The 24,172-nt window shown below is 40.8% G+C and overlaps 2 long non-coding RNA genes across 2 annotated transcripts in view; one reads left to right on the top strand and one right to left on the bottom strand.

Moving 5' to 3' along the window:
- Positions 1-24,172, bottom strand: part of LOC311002144 — a 475,958-nt gene that overhangs the window by 149,793 nt on the left and 301,993 nt on the right. The window lies entirely within an intron of this gene.
- On the top strand, positions 16,265-18,574 carry LOC311001423. Its single transcript, XR_014596180.1, has 3 exons — positions 16,265-16,477; positions 17,007-17,038; positions 18,385-18,574. It is a non-coding gene; the product is annotated as an uncharacterized lncRNA (long non-coding RNA).

The raw sequence follows: 24,172 nt of genomic DNA on the forward strand, positions 1-24,172 counted from the left end.
AAATATTTAGGTACTACAATGGCATAAATAGTCATACAACTATAACATTTGGCAGAGAGTATCTTGACACATAGGGGGAGGCATGAAAAAAAGATTCTGGGGTTTGTTGCAACTCGATTTTAAGATATCACATTCAACATCCCAAAAAAGACCAAAAAAAGTACTGTTCACCTGACAAATTCTCATGAAAATTATGATTTTTCAGCACTTTATGGAGAATATCCATGCCTAACATGTATATAGAAAATTTCCTTAATTCATAAGCTTCCATTTGAGTCCAAGATAGCCTTTCTATCTCAAAAGCCCCACTTGCTGTGGCCAACGGTCTTCTCTATCTATCTGTTCACTTTGGGGAGACCAGAAATAGAATGGTTTCTGATCAGGCCAGTTAACACGAGTTTTTCACAATAGGTGTTGCATTGTTTGGAGGCAACCTGTAGCTTTCCAGTAGCTAGTAGAAAGGCTATCTTGGACTCAAATGGAAGCTTATGAACTAAGGAAATTTTCTATATACATGTTAAGCATAGATATTCTCCATAAAGTGCTGAAAAATAATAATTTTCATGAGAATTTGTCAGGTGAACAGTACTTTTTTTTTGTCTTTTTTGGGATGTTGAGGGTGATATCTTAGAATCGAGTTGCAACAAACCCCAGAATCTTTTTTTCATGCCTCTCCCTATGTGTCAAGATACTCTCTGCCAAATTTTATAGTTGTATGACTATTTATGCCATTGTAGTACCTAAATATTTGTATTTACATCATTTCGCCAGCAAAATGACCCAAGAAAGGGGTTTTGGACCCCTGTAGCTTTCAAGCAGCTAGTTGACCGGGTTGTCCACCCAGGTTTTAATCCTTGAAGGTCCTATATCATTTCTGGTGTCAAACCTTTTACAACGCTCCGTGTCCGTTTTTCAAAAAACTGGGATTTTGCCCCCTGGGTAATAAGTGTACTTCTGGTTCTACCTGGGTAAAGCGTGTTTACAAAGTATTGTCTCATAAATGTATTAGCCTATTACACTTTTCATTCACAAGGTCTACAGTACACCATCAATTTTAAGCTTGGGCAATCTTGATGTTGTGATGTTCAGTAAATTGTTCTTCACTAAATGAATGAGGGCACTTGGGATATTCTGTGTTACTTTTTTGTAATTTTCAATGGTGAGCTTCACTTCTCAGACCGACAGCTGTCCCCTTGGTTTACTGGTCTCGTCTTTTCTCGCCGGCCTCATCACCATGACAACCACAAACAATCACAACTACCACAACACTCACTGAACAAACGAGTCTTAAAAAAAAATTAATAATTTTCACACTACTGTATTTTAAATTTACAGTAGGCTACTTTAAGCAGACTTCCGCTTGTACGCAAATCGGGCAGTGCCCAAATGAAGTTTGTCCAAGTGGAGTTGCCGTAGGCAGCTGTCCAAGATGGCGGCGCGCAGACCAGTATTGTCGCAAATCGGGTGGTGACACTCCTGGCTGCCAGGAACAACAAAGACTTTGAGTAAAATGTCTGAGGTGGAGTTTCTGAGAGGATTTGTTACCGAGAGACTCGCCGCCGCCTCCCAGGAAATCTTAGCGGCCGTGGACAGAGTCGTAGCCGGGTACGAGGCGGAGGCTTCGGGCTTCAGACAGGAGATCGAGCGGCAGAGGAACCTGCTGGATGTTCTCCTGCAGCCTCGAGTCGTCCTCAACAAAACCGGTTGGTGATTCAGTTTTAGATCATTTCACCTCAAAGTTGTGGTTTGTAGAGAAAGAGGACATATTTTACTACATTTAGCCTATCTTCTAACTTTTATGTGGCTATCAACAATTGTACAACAATGGGGAGCAGCGCATGTGAAATTCCTGCGCTGCTCCCCATTGTACAATTGTTGATAGCTATAAAGTCGGGGAGTTACACACACCTGGAGGTGTGGCAGTATTCTGGAATAAGAAATATGATCCATTTGTTAATGTTTTAAGATTGAATGTCGACTGGGCCATTGGGCTTGAAATCAATTTAAAAAGAAGTTTACACTCATAAATATTTATAGGGTGACATCAGGTAAATTGGGCCATCAGGTAAAATGAGCCAGTTAAGGTTTGAGCCTCCTAGCTTTTTAAGTTTTAACAGGCAATGGCTGTAAATGATTTCAAATTGTTGCTACAACTGTACTTGACAAAAAACAATTGATTTGAGTGGTCTCTGGTTGCTGTTGTGGGTGGGACAATGCTTTATATCCAGCCTGCTGAGGAGAAGTGTGCGAAAAGTGGCCTGGCAAACAAATTTCACTTGAAACTGATAAGGTTGATAACTCCGTAAAAAAACAGATCTACAATAAAAAAAATTGATTTATAATACACATTGTGATTCCCCCCATTGGATAGAATGCAAAATTCTTGCTAAGCTTACTTATTTTTAATTTAAATGCATTTTTTGTGGGTGGCCCAATTTACCTTAATGCATCATTTCAGCATTTCAGCTAAAATGGGCCACCTTCAGAGCTGAGTTTTGATGGTTTCTCCAGCTATATTACGTATCTTCACATTGTCCTTGTTGTTATACAGACCCAATGTTTGTGTGTGTGTGTTTTAGCTTTGGTGCAGGAGGCATCGTGACCTGTGCACACACAAACACACAGACACACATGCACGCACACTAACACCACACACACACACACACACACACACACGCACATACACACACACACACACACACACACACACACACACACACACGCACGCACACATACACACACACACACACACACACACACTCCAAAATTGTCATGATGTTATTCTAATATTCTATTCAATGATATTCAATATTCAATATTCAAATCTATTTCAATGTTATTGTTCATGAATTCAAATGTTATATAATAATATTAGGCTATATATGTGGATTGTTTTATCATAAATGATAGTGTTTTGAGGGCATTGTTTAGCTCAGTAGATAGAGCAGGTGCCCATGTGCAAAGGCTATAGTCCTTGGCCCCGGTTCGATTCCTCTGGTGGTCCTTTGCTGCATGTCATTCCGCCTCTCTGTCTCTCTACAGCTGCCCTATCACTTAAAGGCCTAAAAGCCCCAAACTTTAAAAAAGAAGAAAAAGAAGAAGAAATGGCTGTGTTTTGCTTGGATGGCTCATTTTAGCTGATGACTGGCTCATTTTACCTGAACACGTGGCTCATTTTACCTGAACAATGCTCATTTCAAAAATGTTGGACAGCCGATGTTTCAAAAGCTATAGGACTTGAACAATTATATTTTATTACGTCATTTCAACAAAAAATATTAAAAACAGTCAATATTAACTACAAAAATACAATTCAGTGTCACACAGTGCTTTTTCTTAGTTTCCTAAGTGATTTACCAAAAAGTGGCCCAATTTACCTGATGTCACCCTACACCTTATGAGTCTCATGAATTTGAGGATGAATTTTTGAGTAGATTAGCAACCATACATTCCTTCATTGAGGATAATGGTTCATCTTCTGTCTTTGTTGTTGGGGATTTTAACGCTGATTTGTCTGATCAGAAATCTTTATTTGCTAAACACCTGCTACAATTTTGTAGTGATGGCAATCTCATATTATCCAGTAAAATCTTCCTGCCTGACAACAGTTTTACCTATGTCAGTGAAGCCTGGCACACAACTTCGTGGCTTGACCACTGCTTGTGTACAGCAGATGCCCATGCAGCTATAGATAACATGGATATATATTATGGAATGGCTACTACTGATCATATACCAATTGTCATCTCCTTGAATGTTGAAAATATACCATTGCTTGTTGATAAAGTTGCTGACACTAATAGTGGAAGGTTGGATTGGTCAAATCTGACTAAGGATTTAAATCGATATTTAATTGAAACTGAAAACTTGTTAAGTAATATTGAGTTGCCTATTGATGCTCTTCTGTGTTTTAACATGAACTGTAAAAATCCAAATCATAGTATCAAACTCTGTGGTATACGACAATATTGTGGCTGCCCTTAATGCTTCTAGTAAGCCCTTAAGTAAACATAAAAACAAGGCTTGTAACATCAAACCTGGATGGAATGACTTTGTAGCTGAACAGCATGCTGCAGCGAGAGAAGCTTTCAAACTCTGGTCACATGCTGGTAGGCCTAGACAAGGGACATTATTTGAGCATAAAAAACTTACCAATGCAAAATATAAATATGCACTACGTTTTATTAAAAGACATGAGAACAAAATGAGAGCTGATTCACTTGGCAGGAAGTTGAGGGATATTAACAGATGACTTGTCTAACCAGTTTTTGAATCATTTCATTTTTTAGAAGAGATAGAATCAAAGGTAGACATCAAACACTTGGAAGACTCTACAGGGGCAGAGGGTGGTCTGTACACATTACCAACAGTAATATACACTATATTACCAAAAGTATTCGCTCACCTGCCTTTACTCATTCTATGAACTGAAGTGCCATCCCATTCCTAACTCATAGAATTCAATATGAAGTCGGTCCACCTTTTGCAGCTATTACAGCTTCAACTCTTCTGGGAAGACTGTCCACAAGGTTGAGGAGAGTGTTTATAGGAATTTTTGACCATTCTTCCAAAAGCGCATTGGTGAGGTCACACACTGATGTTGGTCGAGAAGGCCTGGCTCTCAGTCTCCGCTCTAATTCATCCCAAAGGTGTTCTATCGGGTTCAGGTCAGGACTCTGTGCAGGCCAGTCAAGTTCATCCACACCAGACTCTGTCATCCACGTCTTTATGGACCTTGCTTTGTGCACTGGTGCACAGTCATGTTGGAAGAGGAAGGGGCCCGCTCCAAACTGTTCCCACAAGGTTGGGAGCATGGAATCGTCCAAAATGTTTTGGTAACCTGAAGCATTCAAAGTTCCTTTCACTGGAACTAAGGGGCCAAGCCTGGGGCCAGGCCAAGTGATTAGGACACCTGATTCTGATCATTTGAATGGGTGAGCGAATACTTTTGGTAACATAGTGTATTTATTGTGATGAAATATGATTTTGACAAAAAGGCATTCAAAATGTATTGGTTTAACTGTAGGTATAATTAGCTCAGCAGCTAAATTAGAGGAAACATAAGTAGCCACACCACCTCCCCTGGAGCCTCTATCAGCTCTGTATAGTACATAGTTTTCAAGTTTTATTTCATTGTCAGAGATATTGCTATTGAGCCATGTTTCAGACAAGGTAATAATATAGGGATTGTGTTGGACTACCCATGCACAAAGTAAATCAATTTCTGGCACAAGACTTCGGATATTCAGGTGAATGATTCTTAAACCTTTAGACAGACATTATTTCAGAAGAATAAATTAATGATAAATAAGTTAATGAGTTAAAATACAAGTTAACATTAATATTGATAAAACAGTTAATATGTTGTTGAATATGTGGTTAAAAAGGAGACTGCATTTCATTGATTTGTAGTTACATTAATATGGACTTCATTTCCCATGATGCTCTAGGAGCAAGAAGGTAACGTAACGTGATTACGTCAGTGTTGTTGCATAGTCAGCCATGTTGAACCCTGAAAACTCGCACACGCTGTATGTTTTTCTCTTTTCTTTTTTTACTATTATCAACTAAAGTACTTTTGCATGGAAGAAAACGCCTCGCTTCGTCATTTTTTAGTTTGAAGTTAAATCTACAACACCCTACCATCTAACATAGAGGGTGCTTGTGAACCAGCCAAGATAGCTGAGCTCTGGCGTGAACACTATTGTAACTTATTTAATTGTGTTAAAAGTAATGTATTGAAGGTAGAAAATGTTGACTCTTCTGTGAATATGATTATTAGATCTGACGATGTATATCAAGTCATTGGGATGTTAGAAAGCAACAACGCTTGTGGTATAGATCTCATAATAGCTGAGCACTTAAAAAATGCCAGCCAAAGGCTTTGCCCTCTCCTCGCAATGTGCTTCACAGGTTTCATGATCCATGGGGTCCTCCCAGACTCTCTCACCTCTGTTCTGTTAGTGCCTGTCATTAAGGACAAGGTTGGGAAACTAAACTGCATGGATAACTATAGACCTATCGCACTTGCTAGCATTTTATCCAAAGTGCTAGAAAGGATCTTATTAACAAGAATAGAAACGTTCATTTTAACCATGGATAATCAATTTGGTTTTAAAATAAATCACAGTACAGACATGTGTATGCTCTTAAAGCAGATATCAGCTTCACGGCCGTTTCGGCTAATGCTGCGTTCAAGGCAGGCTTTTGAAACCGTAAGTTACAGCTTCAAGTCACAACTACGACTTGGTAGCGTTCCAGGTAACCCGTAGCTCGTGTTTTTACCATCCTGTTGTCTGTGAAAGTTCCCTATAACGGCCACTCGTAACTTCCGACCCGTGAACTCGTACCAGATCGAACTGGTATGACTTCACAGGAAGGAAAAACACAAAGTACGAGTTTCTTTGAACGCACCATGAGTTAGCAGCCCCCGCCCTTGTCAGGCATCAATTGGTCCTCGTGCTACGTCACCACATTCACGCGCATCCCTTGGCTGCACACACAGCCCTTCATGCCGTTCTCTCTCCTCATTGGATAACACTTGTATCCCACAAGGAAAATTTTCTCCTCGGGTTACAGCAGAGCAGAGTGACGGAGAGACTCGTGTTTAGGCTGAAATACTTCATGTAAGTGATTGCTGACGGAAAATAGGACTATTTAGGACTTATATTAACAAAAACATTCCACTGATATCTGCTTTAAAGAAATTGTAGCTCATTATAAAAGTCAGAATTCCACTGTATTTTTGTGCTTTATAGATCATCTAAGGCATTTGACAGAATAAATCATGAAAAATTATTTTTGAAACTGTCAGCCAGAGGTATTCCAAAGTACATACTTAGAATACTTGTGTTCTGGTATGCCAACCAAACAATGAGGGTCAAATGGGGTAATGTTGTGTCGGCCCCGTTTCATGTAGCCTAAATAATGGTGTTCGCCAAGGTGGCATTTTGTCCCCCATTTTGTTTAATGTATACATGGATGACCTGTCAAAACAGCTGAACACATGTAACACAGGCTGTCTTGTTGGAAATACTGTTGTAAATCATTTAATGTATGCTGATGACCTGGTTATTTTTAGTCCATACAGTGCTGGCCTACAAAGTTTGTTAAAGGTATGTTCACAGTATGGGAATGCTTATGACATTAAATTTAATGACAAGAAAAGTAATGTCATGTTAGTCAGGAGCAAAGAGGACAAGAAATTAGTGTTTCCTCAGTTCTTCCTAGATGATAAACCGCTCATGACATGTCAGGAGACAAAGTATCTTGGGCATGTTCTTACTGATGATTGGCACGATGATAGAGATATTTATAGGCAGTGTTCAAAGCAATATGCTCAAGCTAATATGCTCCTTCGTAGGTTTAGTATGTGCTCAGTTGATGTTAAATGTTCCCTGTTCAGATCTTTCTGTACACCAATGCAGCTCACCTCTGGTGTAGCTATAAGAAAAGCAGTATGCGGCGGCTCATAGTGGCCTACAATGATGGACTGAGGTTGTTGCTTCAGGTGCCCAGGTGGCACAGTGCGAGTCAACTCTTTGCTAATTTAAATGTACCCAATTGTGAAGCACTTCTAAGAAATTTAATGTATCGTTTTATGTGCCGCCTGGATGACTCGGGGAACAGCATTATTGGGGCTTTGACAAGCCCTGATAGGAGCTGCTATAGGTATTCCTCCAGGCTTAGAAAACACTGGTGGGATAGCCTGCTTATGAATTATGCGGAGAATTGATTCTCTGTCTGTGTGTCTTTTTCTCTCTCTTTCCTTCTTAAATCTGTTTTAACATGTCTGTTGTTGTTGATATGGACCGCTTGTTGTGTCTGCAATAAAGATTAATAATAATAATAATAAGAAGGTCTTTTAGCTGAGGCGACTTATTCTGTAAATTGACGTAGCTATTATCAACTAGCAAGTAGTAGCCTACCTTTTTTTATTTGAATTTATTCCCATAGTCCTGTTTTTGGAGCCATCGCCAAAACCATCAGATTAAAGGTTATTTTCCCCACACGTTCTGTTGCTCTGTGATTAATTTGAAGATGTAAAACACCAGTGCTTTAGGTTAAGATGCTGAATCGTGTCTTCATCATACACAATATAGGAATATTTATAGTCGTACATTATTGGAGTATTGCAATTCAGGATTTAACCACTGGTAACCTTACAACAGGACATGTTGGACACAAACAAGTTCTACAAAAGAGTAACAATGGTATTTTCTTTGTTTTTTGTTTTCTGACACACGGCTGTTTGTCAAAAAACAAGGAAAAGTCCCCCCCAAAAAAACGCTAGAAGCGACACTGGGAACGGCCGCGATGCGATGCAACGTCTCTGGTACAATTATGTTCCTGTTTTGACTTTTGTTAACAGTAATGGAGGTGATCATGCGATAGAGACACCAGTTATGAGTGCCAGTATGAAGACACTGTTGTTCATGATGTGTTTCATTGTTTCTGCAGGTGATCAGCACCTGTTGAAGATTGAAGCAGAGGATCCTCCTGAGTTGACCTCTAGTCTGGATCAGGAGAACCCAGAGAGTCGACATATTAAAGAAGAAAAGGAGGAACTATCGACCACTCTTGAGTTTCCCCTCACTTCTGTTCATGCGAAGAGTGAGGATGAGGAGGAGAAACCTCAGTCCCTACAACCTCATCAAAGACAAACTGAGGCTGAGCCTCCATCCAGCAGCTCAGCTGAACAGATGGAGGCCGATGGAGACGACTGTGGAGGATCTGAACCAGCCAGGAACTCAGATCAACCTGAAGATCTTCAACCAGATCCAGATGATGAGGTCTCAGAGTCGTCCTGTGAGACTGAAGACAGTGATGACTGGAGAGAAACCAGAGCACCTGAGTCAGGTTTGAACAGTGAAGCTGTTCATGTAAGTGATGAAGGATGTGACACTGGTAAGAAGTCTCACTGTAAGAAGTCTCACCGCTGCTCAGAGTGTGGGAAAACATGTAGATCACCCTCGGTGTTGAAGATGCACATGAGGATCCATACGGGAGAGAAACCATTTGACTGTACTACCTGTGGTAAACAATTTAGTGAAAGAGGTTCTCTTCATAGACACATGAGAGTCCATACAGGAGAGAAACCATTTGACTGTACTACCTGTGGTAAAACATTTAGTCAAAGCGGTAATCTTAAAGAACATATGAGAGTCCATACAGGAGAGAAACCATTTGACTGTACTACCTGTGGGAAACAATTTAGTGAAAGAGGTACTCTTAAAGAACACATGAGACTCCATACAGGAGAGAGACCATTTGACTGTACTACCTGTGGTAAAACATTTAGTCATAATCGTACTCTTAAAGAACACATGAGACTCCATACAGGAGAGAAACCATTTGAATGTCCTACCTGTGGGAAACATTTTAGACATTCAGGGACTTTTAATGTGCACTTGAGACTACACACACAGGAGAAACCATTTAGTTGTGCTATTTGTGGGAAAGGGTTTACCCAGAAGATTAATCTTTTGGTTCACACAAAAGTCCATTCAAAAGTGAAGCCATTTGGTTGCAGTGTTTGTGGGGAAACATTTATGGAGCTGGAGAATTTGGCGACACACATGAAATCCCATAAAGGAGGGAAACTTCAGTTGTTGTCTTGAGCAGCACATTAAAGTCCACACAGAAATTAAACCATTTTCTTGTAGTGTGTGTGGAGTACATGTAAGGCAGTAGGTAGAGTTAAGACACCTTAAATCATTTAGTTGCAGTTTTGTGATGAGACATTTTGTCAACAGGAAGATCTTTACGTTTTCACAAGAATCCATGAAGGAGAGTAAACGTACAGTTGAAGTTTTTTTTGTTGCCGTCAATTCTCTGATGTTTCTGGCAAGAAGAGACGTATGAGTGTATGTAAACTCAGGACTGTTACTGAAGGCAGCCGCAGTGTGTGTGAGGCTGCAGTTATTGAACTGTAACAGCTCATCACAACACAGTGAAAGTTAATTTCACGTGTAAAATATTTCGTTAAAGTTCATGATTTTGAAATTGTTCATAAAATTAATACTACAAATAAATGACAGCAGTAAGTGAGTCTGCAGAGTTGTTGGTTGAGCTGAACTGTAACAGCTCATTCCAACACAATAAAAATGTCATTGTTTTTATCAAAGTGTCGCAAATTCTGTAAAAATCTCTTTCTGGTATTGTTGTACTTGGTGGAAACATCTTTCGTTTTTTGTTTGTTAATAAAGAAATTGAGTTTCCATTCATTTTCTGCAAATGAAAAAAATGAAATATGAGTATTCTGGCTGTACTATTGTTGTCAGATCAGTTTGTCAAATTAACATGATTCCTCTCTGGTGACATATTGAGTGATTTTATGATTACTATATACATTTCTTACATGCAGCTCGTTTAACTAGGTTGAGATTGGGGCATTGTTGTTTGGCAAGTAGCTTAAAAATATGGGTAAAGCATGTAAATTGGTTGTGTGAGTGTGGAGAACTGGAGACTGTTATTTTACTGCAATTTTATTCTTGTCTTAGACAGCAGTTGCTTATAGATCCATCTGTCTGATCTGGGCCTGTCGGTAATTTCCTTTCAATCGGGTTTTTTTTGGGTTAGGGGAAAAATCGGGTTCTTTTGGGGGGGCTGTGTGAAAATCCCTCCACTCTTCTGGGCTGTATGAGAGAATTTGATAAGCACCTTGCTATGACAGGTGGGGGGGGGGGGGGGGGGGGGCAGCATTACGTCGGATGGTGTACAGCCTGCCGGAAACCAGAAGAATCAGAAGATCCAGTCGGTAACCAAGGTAACGCCCACAAAAACGCCAGAGCCGTGGGGAAAACCGATCACCCTACCCGTTTCTATATCTATGATCCTACCAGGCCACTATAACGTGACAGCGCAGCATTTAAACCTTTGTCGAGACGCTTCTCCACTGTCTTGTTTTAGTTTGATTCACTTGCGTACATTAAAAAAAAAAAGAAAAAAAACTTCCGGCTATGTCCGGAAGTGACGTTTTTGTGGGCGTTCCTCGGTTGCCGTGGTGACGTGACCAAGCGGGAAGAGAGTCTAGCAGCGGGAAACAAACAGCTCGGGTCTCCTGGCTGCCAGGAACAACAAAGACTTTGAGTAAAATGTCTGAGGTGGAGTTCCTGAGAGGATTTGTTACCGAGAGACTCGCCGCCGCCTCCCAGGAAATCTTAGCGGCCGTGGACAGAGTCGTAGCCGGATACGAGGCGGAGGCTTCGGGCTTCAGACAGGAGATCGAGCGGCAGAGGAACCTGCTGGATGTTCTCCTGCAGCCTCGAGTCGTCCTCAACAAAACCGGTTGGTGATCCAGTTTTACATCATTTCACCTCAAAGTTGTGGTTTGTAGAGAAAGAGGACACGTTGTACTACATTTATCTTCTAACTTTTATGTGGCTATCAACAATTGTACAACAGCCTAGGGAGTTACAAAATCTAAGAAGGTCTTTTAGTTGAGGCGACTTACTCTGTAAATTGACGTAGCCTAGCTATTATCGACTAGCAAGTAGTATCTTTTTTTAATTTGAATTTATTCCCATAGTCCTGTTTTTGGAGGAGCCATCGCCAAAACCAACAGCTTAAGGTTATTTTCCCCACACATTCTGTTGCTCTGTGATTAATTTGAAGATGTAAAACAGTTCAAGATGTTGAAACGTGTCTTCATCACACACAAACTTAAAGTTTAGGAATATTTATAGTCGTACATTATTGGAGTATTGCAATTCAGGATTTAACCACTGCACACCTGCAAACTAGTCACCTTTTTTTTAAAATGTCAACCAGGGTAGTAGAAATGAATGAAGAGGGTTTTAGTTTTGTAACTTGTCACCTTTTTCACTACTCCAGAGTTGGTAGGTCTGCACTGGTAACCTTACAACAGGACATGTTGGAAACAAACAAGTTCTACAAAAGGGTAACAATGGTATTTTCTTTGTTTTTTGTTTTTTGAGAAACGGCTGTTTGTCAAAAAACAAAGAAAAGTCCCCCCCAAAAAACATCAGAAGCGACACTGGGAACGGCCGCGATGCAACGCAACGTCTCTGGTACAATTATGTTCCTGTTTTGACTTTTGTTAACACTGATGGAGGTGACCATTGGGGTTCATAGAGACACCAGTTATATGAGTGACAGTATGAAGACACTGTTGTTCATGATGTGTTTCATTGTTTCTGCAGGTGATCAACACCTGTTGAAGATTGAAGCAGAGGATCCTCCTGAGTTGACCTCTAGTCTGGATCAGGAGAACCCAGGTAGTCTACATATTAAAGAAGAAAAGGAGGAACTATCGACCACTCTTGAACTTCCCCTCACTTCTCTTCATGTGAAGAGTGAGGATGAGGAGGAGAAACCTCAGTCCCTACAACCTTATCAAAGACAAACTGAGGCTGAGCCTCCATCCAGCAGCTCAGCTGAACAGATAGAGACCGATGGAGACGACTGTGGAGGATCTGAACCAGCCAGGAACTCAGATCAACCTGAAGATCTTCAACCAGATACAGATGATGAGGTCTCAGAGTCGTCCTGTGAGACTGAAGACAGTGATGATGACTGGAGAGAATCCAGAACACCTGAGTCAGGTTTGAACAGTGAAGCTGTTCATGGAAGTGATGAAGAATGTGACACTGGTAAGAAGTCTCACTGTAAGAAGTCTCACCGCTGCTCAGAGTGTGGGAAAACTTTTAATGCACCCTCGGTGTTGAAGAGACACATGAGGATCCATACAGGAGAGAAACCATTTGACTGTGCTACCTGTGGTAAAACATTTAGTCAAAGCGGTACTCTTAAAGAACATATGAGAGTCCATACAGGAGAGAAACCATTTGACTGTGCTACCTGTGGTAAAACATTTAGTCAAAGAGGTACTCTTAAAGAACACATGAGAGTCCATACAGGAGAGAAACCATTTGAGTGTGCTATCTGTGGTAAAACATTTAGTCATAATCGTACTCTTAAAGAACACATGAGACTCCATACAGAGGAGAAACCATTTGAATGTCCTACTTGTGGGAAACATTTTAGACATTCAGGGACTTTTAATGTGCACTTGAGACTACACACAGGAGAAACCATTTAGTTGCGCTATTGTGGGAAAGGATTTACCCAGAAGATAGGTCTTTTGGTTCACACAAAAGTCCATTCAAAAGTGAAGCCATTTGGTTGCAGTGTTTGTGGGGAAACATTTATGGAGCTGGAGAATTTAGCGACACACATGAAATCCCATAAAGGAGGGAAACTTCAGTTGTTGTCTTGAGCAGCACATTAAAGTCCACACAGAAGTGAAACCATTTTCTTGTAGTGTGTGTGGAGTACATGTAAGGCAGTAGGTAGAGTTAAGACACCTTAAATCATTTAGTTGCAGTTTTGTGATGAGACATTTTGTCAACAGGAAGATCTTTACGTTTTCACAAGAATCCATGAAGGAGCGTAAATGTACAGTTGAAGTTTTTGTGGCCGTCAATTCTCTGATGTTTCTGGCAAGAAGAGACGTATGAGTGTATGTAAACTCAGGACTGTTACTGAAGGCAGCCGCAGTGTGTGTGAGGCTGCAGTTATTGAACTGTAACAGCCCATCACAACACAGTGAAAGTTAATTTCACGTGTAAAATATTTCGTTAAAGTTCATGATTTTGAAATTGTTCATAAAATTAATACTACAAATAAATGACAGCAGTAAGTGAGTCTGCAGAGTTGTTGGTTGAGCTGAACTGTAACAGCTCATTCCAACACAATAAAAATGTCATTGTTTTTATCAAAGTGTCGCAAATTCTGTAAAAATCTCTTTCTGGTATTCTTGTACTTGGTGGAAACATCTTTCGTTTTTTGTTTGTTAATAAAGAAATTGAGTTTCCATTCATTTTCTGCAAATAAAAAAAATGAAATATGAATATTCTGGCTGTACTATTGTTGTCAGATCAGTTTGTCAAATTAACATGATTCCTCTCTGGTGACATATTGAGTGATTTTATGATTACTATATACATTTCTTACATGCAGCTCGTTTAACTAGGTTGAGATTGGGGCATTGTTGTTTGGCAAGTAGCTTAAAGGTGTACAGAAATGGCCGTTTGTCCTGTTTGTCGCGCCGAGTTGTCACGAGCTGCAACACGAGTTTACTCGAGTGAGGAAAACGAATTTGATTGGTCGTTATCGAGCGGGCGGGATATTCAAAGCTTGGGGCGAGCCCGAGCTCCGTGTGTGTGTGCGTGTGTCAGACGTTTGAATGACGGATGACGGATCCAATATCAGTGGCTGGTGAATCGTGTACAGGCTGACGTATAATCCGTGCGCCTGCATTATCCAATGCGAAAAAAAAATACACACTTTCATCCCAGATTTACTCAAAAATAGAATTTTGCACAAAGTTTGGCCTACAACGTCTGAAAGATGAGTTATCACATTAATTTTATGACCCAAAGTGGGCTCAAATTCAATTTTCTTTTCTGTACACCTTTAAAAGTAATGGGTAAAGCATGTAAATGGGTTGTGTGAGTGTGGAGAACTGGAGACTGTTATTTTACTGCGATTTGTATTCTTGTCTTAGACAGCAGTTGCTTATAGATCTGTCTGATCTGTGTCTGTCTGTAATTTCCTTTCAATCCGTTTTTTTTGGGGTTAGGGGAAAAATCGGGTTCTTTTGGGAGGGCTGTGTGAAAATCCCTCCACTCTTCTGGGCTGTATGAGAGAATTTGATAAGCATCTTGCTATGACCGGTGGGGGGGCAGCATTACCAAAAATATTCAAAACCGTCTTTGGCATTACGTCGGATGGTGTAGGCTACAGCCTGCCGGAAACCAGAAGAACCAAGGTAACGCCCACAAAAACGTCAGCACCATGGGGAAAACAGGCCACTATAACGTGAAAGCGCAGCATTTAAACCTTTGTCGAGACGCTTCTCCACTGTCTTGTTTTAGTTTGATTCACTTGCGTACATTAAAAAAAAAAAAAAAAAAACTTCCGGCTATGTCCGGAAGTGACGTTTTTGTGGGCGTTCCTCGGGTCTCCTGGCTGCCAGGAACAACAAAGAGTTTGAGTAAAATGTCTGAGGTGGAGTTTCTGAGAGGATTTGTTACCGAGAGACTCGCCGCCGCCTCCCAGGAAATCTTAGCGGCCGTGGACAGAGTCGTAGCCGGATACGAGGCGGAGGCTTCGGGCTTCAGACAGGAGATCGAGCGGCAGAGGAACCTGCTGGATGTTCTCCTGCAGCCTCGAGTCGTCCTCAACAAAACCGGTTGGTGATTCAGTTTTAGATCATTTCACCTCAAAGTTGTGGTTTGAAGAGAAAGAGGACACGTTGTACTACATTTATCTTCTAACTTTTATGTGGCTATCAACAATTGTACAACAGCCTAGGGAGTTACAAAATCTAAGAAGGTCTTTTAGTTGAGGCGACTTAAGTTACTCTGTAAATTGACGTAGCTATTATCGACTAGCAAGTAGTATCTTTTTTTATTTGAATTTATTCCCATAGTCCTGTTTTTGGAGCCATCGCCAAAACCATCAGATTAAAGTTTATTTTCCCCACACGTTATGTTGCTCTGTGATTAATTTGAAGATGTAAAACAGTTCAGATGTTGAATCGTGTCTTCATCACACACAAACTTAAAGTTTAGGAATATTTATAGTCGTACATTATTGGAGTATTGCAATTCAGGATTTAACCACTGCACACCTGCAAACTAGTCACCTTTTTTTTAATGTCAACCAGGGTAGTAGAAATGAATGAAGAGGGTTTTAGTTTTGTAACTTCCCAGCAAACATTTCCTCGACCTGGGTCGAGATGGAGACGTCCAATCTACGTTGCGTCACGTCGTGACCTTAATTCGACAGTTTTTCAACATGATAAAATAACATCTGAGTAAATATGACATACATAATGAGTCATTTTAGATCGGATTAATTGGTTAAATACTGCCAGCAAACATTTTCTCAATCCGCGTCCAGATGACGACATCCATCAGACGTTGCGTCACGACGTGACTTTATTTAGACTTTTTTTCGACATGATAACATTAGGGGGGATACGATCTCACATAACACATATTTAACTAAAAAAAACACTGCCAAGAATGATTTCCTCTATCTACTGCTGTCTAGTGCTGTGTGGAGATGAAGACATCCAGTCAACGTCCAGTCATGTCAGGACGTAGATTCCACCTCTGATTAACGTTGGGCAGGCGGGTTGATATGACGTCTATCTGAGGGGTGAGATGACCGGCGGATGACGACGTCATTTCAACGGCCTTTAGACGGCATCGGTTTACGTTGTTAAAAACTATTCAAAATGATGGAAATATGTTTGTGAATGGGAGAAAACAATGTAGTACCATCAAGTGTATTGGCGGGGTGGGCTTAAATGTTTGTTATTCTAGCATCCATCAAGGAACTATTTTCCTCGCGTAGTGAACGCACCTGGTTTCAGCTGCGGTGCGGCGGCGGCGGCAGAAGAAGTTTTGAGTCGGCGAGGAGAAGACACAGACGCGTGTGAAAGGTGAGCTTCGAAAAATAGTGTAATTTAAAATGAAAATGTGCTTGGTAAGACATTATACGTTCATGAGTTACATGTTAAAGTTCTGATTTTGTTGCTGCATCGTGTAATGTTACAGATATCTGCTGCATGTTATTCGTAACCGAGCGGCGGCTAACAGTAAGCTAGCAGGCGAAATAGCAAGGCCTACCCTGATACATCGAGTGTAGCATCGATGTTAAACCGAGTATATGTTCACAAAATGTACATTTTAAATTCAAATTCATACCAAGGAAACAGAGTAACCTCTTAGAAAAAGAAAAGTTTGCTGCTGTGAAAACTGTATCACTGCATTATTTTTTTATCATAAGCAACATGCATGGCTATGACCTAACAGTATGACAAACATTTTAAGATCATGACACACTAACGTTACTGAGCTTGATGATGTCATATTTAGCTATCTCTACCTGAAACAGGACTATATTTTTGTGTCTCTGTCTCTCCCATAGGCCTGTATTGATAACTATCTTTTCAATATCTCACTTTACAGGTGTATTGCTGTGATAAAGAGACGCATACCAGGTAAGATACACACACTAAGGGTGATGGGGGCTTGAATGATTGTGAAGATTTTACCATCATTGCTCTTGTTATACACAGGGCCTACAGTAGTAGCGGTTCAAAAGTTCCCCTCCAGGCTGAAAGTCAGCTGAATGGCCTAGGTTTTCCCTATGTTTTCCCTTCAAATCCCAGCCGCTGGAGTGGCCCCCCTCTTTCTAATGAGAGTGTCCATGTTTTGCTGTAACTCCACCCATTCACTGAAATACAGGGTATGACCCTCACAAATTCTCATCGCCAAAAGTCATTCTGATGTCATCTGAATGTCCACCGACCGCCAGAGGCAGCACTTAAAGCACCTCTGGTCATAATCATCATTTGATTTGATTTGTGATGTGAAATGATAACAGGCCTATGCGCTGGCCACTGTTTTATTCAGAAATGAAGGCGAGTAATACCTCCTGTCAAATATTGGATCACAATGTAATCGTTGTGAATCTCAAAGCAAATTCAGTTCCCAAAGACAGTACAGCAGTTTGAAAAGGTCTATGAACTTTTAATGTGCAGCTCTAAATAAAAACTTATCTGGGTTTGGTCTTAACTCTCCTGTCGGCCTTCTGGGTCAAATTGAACCAATCTGTCCACTTCCTCCATCCTTCCTTCTTTCCACAATCTTTTTCCCTTCCTTCCTTCCCTATTTCCTTCCTTCTTCTTCCTCCTCTATTGATCCAATTGACCCTCCATTTTTCTTCCCTCCCTCTCTCCCTTCCTTCCTTCCCTTCTTTCCTCCCATCTTTCCCTTTATCTTTCATCCTTCTTTCCCTTCGTCATTCCTTCTTTCCTGTAGATGCTTCCGCATGTATGTGTGTGAGTTCAATGGTCATACATCATCTCCAAAGAGTGTATTTTTATTGTAGCTCTGAGAGCATGGAGTGGCAGACTTACTTTTAGCCTAGCAGGCATAAACAACTGAACCCAAACATCCACAAATACACACAGGCGGCGCGACCCCTACTGGGCACAACAGGGATCATCATGAATGATCTACATTTTCCCTTTGTACTTCCTTCCTTGACCCAGGTGGACAACAGGATGGTTAAAGAGGAACTCTTAAGGATTCCATCCTCAAACCTGCTCCATGTGTCCCTTAGCTCCAGTGTCCTAATGCTGGTTAAATCAATGACTTGTAACTAATGCCTATAGGCTTTATAAGGAACCATCAGAAGATTCAGGCTACTGTGTGGGTCTAAGAAGTGGTTATGTCATTACTCTTTCAAATCCCACGACAAAGTCTTACTGTAATTTATAAAGTGCATTTTACATCTGAATAGGTGCTCTATAATTTTTTTTTTCTTGTGTCCTCTCTCCAGCTGCTGTGAAAAGATGGAGCATTAAGGCCACAGATGTGGAAATAGAGAATGCAATGATGAATCATCTAAAGCATGCGCCAGCCAGAAGCGGGGGGAAGGAGCAGATCCTCGTCGCTGACTGTTAAGCCTCCTTGGCTATGACCTGACTTTACACAAAAAAATTTGTTCTCTAATAAATATATTTGTTTTACTTGTTTATATGTTTTCAATACAACCAGTTGAATAGATCTTGTCCTGAATGCTTTCCTTTTATTATTCTACCTATTAGTCCATGCACCACTTGTATTTTACAGTATAGCCTAGGTGAACATCACAAGGATATTTTAAACCTTCAGGTTTATTTGCTATCAAAGTTTCCGTCAGGTTCACTTTTCCAAAAATGCTGATGTGATTTGATGTCTTTGACTTTTTTAAGTCAATGCAGCTTGAGATTTTTTTTTTTGCTAAAATTGAGAAGTTTGTTCAAGTAGGTGTAGATTAGAGCATTGAGAATTACACATAGGATATGCAGCACAAGATCTGTGCTTTTCATAGAATTTCTAGATATGATAATGCCAGTTATAGACACCTTTTGAAATGCAATACATTACATGTGTAGACAAAAAGGTTGAAATGTAAGCTATATTGCAATTCGAAACGACAAAAGTTGAAATGTTGATGTAAAAATTATGCCGTCTAATAGCCGTCGAAATGACGTCGGTCATGGCACCGACGTCAGGAAAACTTTCATTTAAGCACCTCAAATAGACGTAGAATCAACCTGTTAGATCGACGTTAATTAGACGTGAGATAGACGTCATGAAGTAGCCTGCTCTGAGACGTTGATAAGTCGTCTAAACGACGTTGAAACAACGTAAAATGATGCCGTCTATTAGCCGTCGAAATGACGTCGGTCATAACACCGACGTCAGAAAAACTTTCATTTGAGCACCTCAGATCGACGTCGAATCAACCTGCCTGACCGACGTTAATTAGACGTGAAATAGACGTCAAAATGTTTGCTGGGTTGTCACCTTTTTCACTACTCCAGAGTTGGTAGGTCTGCACTGGTAACCTTACAACAGGACATGTTGGAAACAAACAAGTTCTACAAAAGGGTACCAATGGTACTTTCTTTTTTTTTTGACAAACGGCTGTTTGTCAAAAAACAAAGAAAAGTCCCCCCCAAAAAACATCAGAAGCGACACTGGGAACGGCCGCGATGCAACGCAAGGTCTCTGGTACAATTATGTTCCTGTTTTGACTTTTGTTAACACTAATGGAGGTGACCATTGGGGTTCATAGAGACACCAGTTATATGAGTGACAGTGATGATGATGTGTTTAATTGTTTCTGCAGGTGATCTGCACCTGTTGAAGATTGAAGCAGAGGATCCTCCTGAGTTGACCTCTAGTCTGGATCAGGAGAACCCAGGTAGTCTACATCTTAAAGAAGAAAAGGAGGAACTATCGACCACTCTTGAACTTCCCCTCACTTCTCTTCATGTGAAGAGTGAGGATGAGGAGGAGAAACCTCAGTCCCTACAACCTCATCAAAGACAAACTAAGGCTGAGCCTCCATCCAGCAGCTCAGCTGAACAGATAGAGGCCGATGGAGACGACTGTGGAGGATCTGAACCAGCCAGGAACTCAGATCAACCTGAAGATCTTCAACCAGATACAGATGATGAGGTCTCAGAGTCGTCCTGTGAGACTGAAGACAGTGATGACTGGAGAGAAACCAGAGCACCTGAGTCAGGTTTGAACAGTGAAGCTGTTCATGGAAGTGAGGAAGAATGTGACACTGGTAAGAAGTCTCACCGCTGCTCAGAGTGTGGGAAAACATTTAGCAGACTCTCGGATTTGAAGAGACACATGAGGATCCATACAGGAGAGAAACCATTTGACTGTGCTACATGTGGTAAAACATTTAATCAAAGCGGTAGTCTTAAAGAACATATGAGAGTCCATACAGGAGAGAAACCATTTGACTGTGCTACCTGTGGTAAACAATTTAATCGAAGAGGTCATCTTCTTAGACATATGAGACTCCATACAGGAGAGAAACCATTTGAATGTCCTACCTGTGGTAAAACATTTAGTCAAAGAGCTCATCTTAAAGACCACATGAGACTCCATACAGGAAAAAAACCATTTGAGTGTTCTACCTGTGGTAAAACATTTAATCAAAGAGGTACTCTTAAAGACCACATGAGACTCCATACAGGAAAGAAACCATTTGAGTGTGCTACCTGTGGTAAAACATTTAGTCGAAGAGGTCATCTTAAACTCCACATGAGGATCCATACAGGAGAGAAACCATTTCCCTGTGCTACCTGTGGTAAAACATTTAGACAAAAAGGTAGTCTTAAACTCCACATGAGGATCCATACAGGAGAGAAACCACTTGAATGTCCTACCTGTGGGAAACATTTTAGACATTCAGCGAGTTTAAATGTGCACTTCAGACTACACACACAGGAGAAACCATTTAGTTGTGCTATTTGTGGGCAAGGATTTGCCCAGAAGATTAATGTTTTGGTTCACACAGAAGTCCATTCAAAAGAGAAGCCATTTGGTTGCAGTGTTTGTGGGGAAACATTTATGGAGCTGGAGAATTTGGCGACACACATGAAATCCCATAAAGGAGGGAAACTTCAGTTGTTGTCTTGAGCAGCACATGAAAGTCCATACAGAAGTTAAACCATTTTCTTGTAGTGTGTGGAGTTCAGGTAGTAGGTAGAGTTAAGACACCTTAAATCATTTAGTTGTAGTTTTGTGATGAGACATTTTGTCAACATGAAGATCTTTACGTGTTCACAAGAATCCACGAAGGAGCGTAAACGTATAGTTGAAGTTTTTGTGGCCGTCAATTCTCTGATGTTTCTGGCAAGTGTGTGAGTGTATGTAAACTCAGGACTGTTACTGAAGGCAGCAGCAGTGTGTGTGAGGCTGCAGTTATTGAACTGTAACAGCTCATCACAACACAGTGAAATATTATTTCACATGTAAAATATTTTGTTACAGTTCATGATTTGAAATTGTTCATTAAATTAATACTGTGGAACTCTGGATAATCAAGATGGTCAGCTTTAATCAGTAAATGTGTCTCTGAACCGTCAGATTGTCCTTCAGTCAGTACGGACACGTCGGTCCAGACTGAAACATCTCAGCAGCCGTTGGACGGACTGAGATGAAACCACACAGAAACCTTTTTGAGTTCAGGAGGAGAAACAGCAGAGGTTTCACATGAAATTTGACAACACACATAGAGACGACACAGTTCAGTGATGTAGAAAGTACAAAGGTTTGATACTAAGCTATAGGGGTGTAACGGTACACAAAAGTCACGGTTCGGTACGTACCTCGGTTCAGGGGTCACGGTTCGGTACGGTTTCGGTACAACAGACACTATTGAATGTAAACTAAAATCTGTCTTGTGTTATAAAAGTAAAAAAAAAAAATAGAATATAAAATTAAACAAGTGCATTAGGGGTGTTATCATGCCATTCATTAATTCTAGAGGAAAATAACTTGCACTTGACAACTGACAACTAGCCTACTATTTAAAAAAAACAAACAAACAAGAAACTAACATCAATGTTGGTTTACACAGTTAATTTAGACTAGATGTCAGTTGCTTTGGTGATGTTCCTGGTCTGTGTTCATGTCAAGAGGATGTGTTTAATGCGTTTCTAGTGACGCAGCGCGCATCCGTGAAACATCGCCGACGGACTTTGTCCGGACCAGTCGCGAGCTGCCGCCGCCGCCGTTGTGTTTCATTGAAAAACCACAGGGTGACATAAATGAAGCAGGCAGCTCTCCTCCTCTAACTTCACACTCTCATCACTTCTCTTCTTCGTCTGTTATGACGGTTGCTGTAGCTTTGAGGCTCATTACTGCCACCTAGATTGGAGCGAGGACTCGACTTTTTTTTTTTTTTTTTTAATATTCATTCAGACGTATTCGTCGCGTGACTGTGTGCACCGAACCGTGACCCCCGTACCGTGACGGCACGGGACGAATACATATACCGTTACACCCCTACTATACATTCACAGTGTGATGTCCTTTTGTCAAACTTAGGTTTTGGTGTTTGTAATGTGAGTTCACTTTACAGCAGCTTACACTAAAACTGTCACTGTTGTTGCTGTGCATTGTGGGAAATCACCGCTGTCAGTCTTGGATCAATGGTTGTTGATAGTTGAGCTGAATCTCAGCGTCTCAAACCAGTGGAGCGACTCTGACTCCTTTAAACAGAACATCATGTTTACAGTTCATATAATGAGACAACGGTTCAATATGAAAGAGGGCAGTGTGTATAGTATTAGTTCTGATAGATGGTCAGCAGGGGGCGCTCTAAACCTAAAGCTTTTGAAGTCTTGGTAACTGAGCCTTTGACATTCAGACTTTGACACACAGAAGAGTCAGAACAACTTCACTCTGAAAAATAAAGATTTATTTACAGGATATTTACATTAAAGACTTACAGGAAAGTTTATTGTGACCGTTTCATCAACTCTCTCACTCTCACATAGCCTGACAAGCCAGACTATATCATTAAAATGTCTAGTCCGGCAACGACCAGTAGACCTCGGCTCAATCCAGGGGGCGGGATGAAGGCTGTCTTTCAAACTGCCTCTGTATGCAATAGGGTAGCGCTACGACCAATCAGAGCAAAGAGCAGGATGACGTTAGCCTGACAAGTCAATTAAAATGTATGTCGCCATCGCGTTAAGCCCGCCCAACGACTCTCTAAACAGATAGAGCGCTGTGATTGGTGAACACAAACGTTGTTCGAGACTCAAAAAGTTCCTATGGCTCGTTTCTAGACCCACCTACGGAGCAAATATATTTGCTGCCGCTATAGTGTGTCTAGATTTCTAGGCTAACTCTCACAGGCACTGAAAGCCAAAAACGTCAAAAAATATAAAGTGCGAAGCTGACGGTCGGCTTTGCACTTTATATATTCTGACGTTTTTGGCTTTCAGTGCCTGTGAGAGTGAGAGAAGCTTCAGAACAAGTGATGAATTTCCTGATTAAATGGAAACATGATTTACAGTAGTATCACCTGTTGATGCTGCTGATGCTGAGGTTCAACACTAAAACAATATGCGTCTAATTCAGTACAGAAGACTATATAATATATTTTATATCAGTTCATGTCTCCATCAGCAGCTGATCCAGAGACAGTCCTGGTTTCTGTCTCTTGGTTCTTTGACTCAGGTTCTGTTGATACGACAGAGGACGGTGGTTCAGACAGAGTCCAGTTAGATCTGATGGACTGAATCTTTTAGAGAGACTCTGAGTCTCTGCAGCTGTGCTGATGTTTCCTCTCTTAAATTAGAATAAACAAAGCCAGAGAACAAAGAACAGACAGAGAATCAGTAAAACTGCTTCTGCCACCTGCTGTCCTGGTCTCTCTGGTTCTGATCTCTGATTCTGCTTCTGGTTCAGGTTCAGCAACAGCTTCTGTAAAAGACATAGAAATACTTGTTGGTCCTTCAGGTCCAAAGTTCAGAAGTGGACTGTTTGTGTTTGATGCTCCTGATGTTTGTTTCCATGTGCAGTTTATTCTATGTTGTGTTTATTAATGACAGTCTTAGTAAATAATCTAGAGCTGAGCAGACAAACTCCATCAGGTCTAGTTCAGCAGCAGAGTCTGTAACACTGGTGGTAACCCTCCATCACCAGAGACTCTACTGACTCTACTGAATCAACTCACCAGTGACGTTCAGTCGACATTCATCAGATCCACTCCCATACTCAGTCAGAACTTCACACTGGTACCGTCCTGAGTCTTCAGTCCT

Source organism: Trachurus trachurus (assembly GCF_905171665.1).
Source record: "Trachurus trachurus genome assembly, chromosome: 18".
NCBI classification, from domain to species: Eukaryota; Metazoa; Chordata; class Actinopteri; order Carangiformes; family Carangidae; genus Trachurus; species Trachurus trachurus.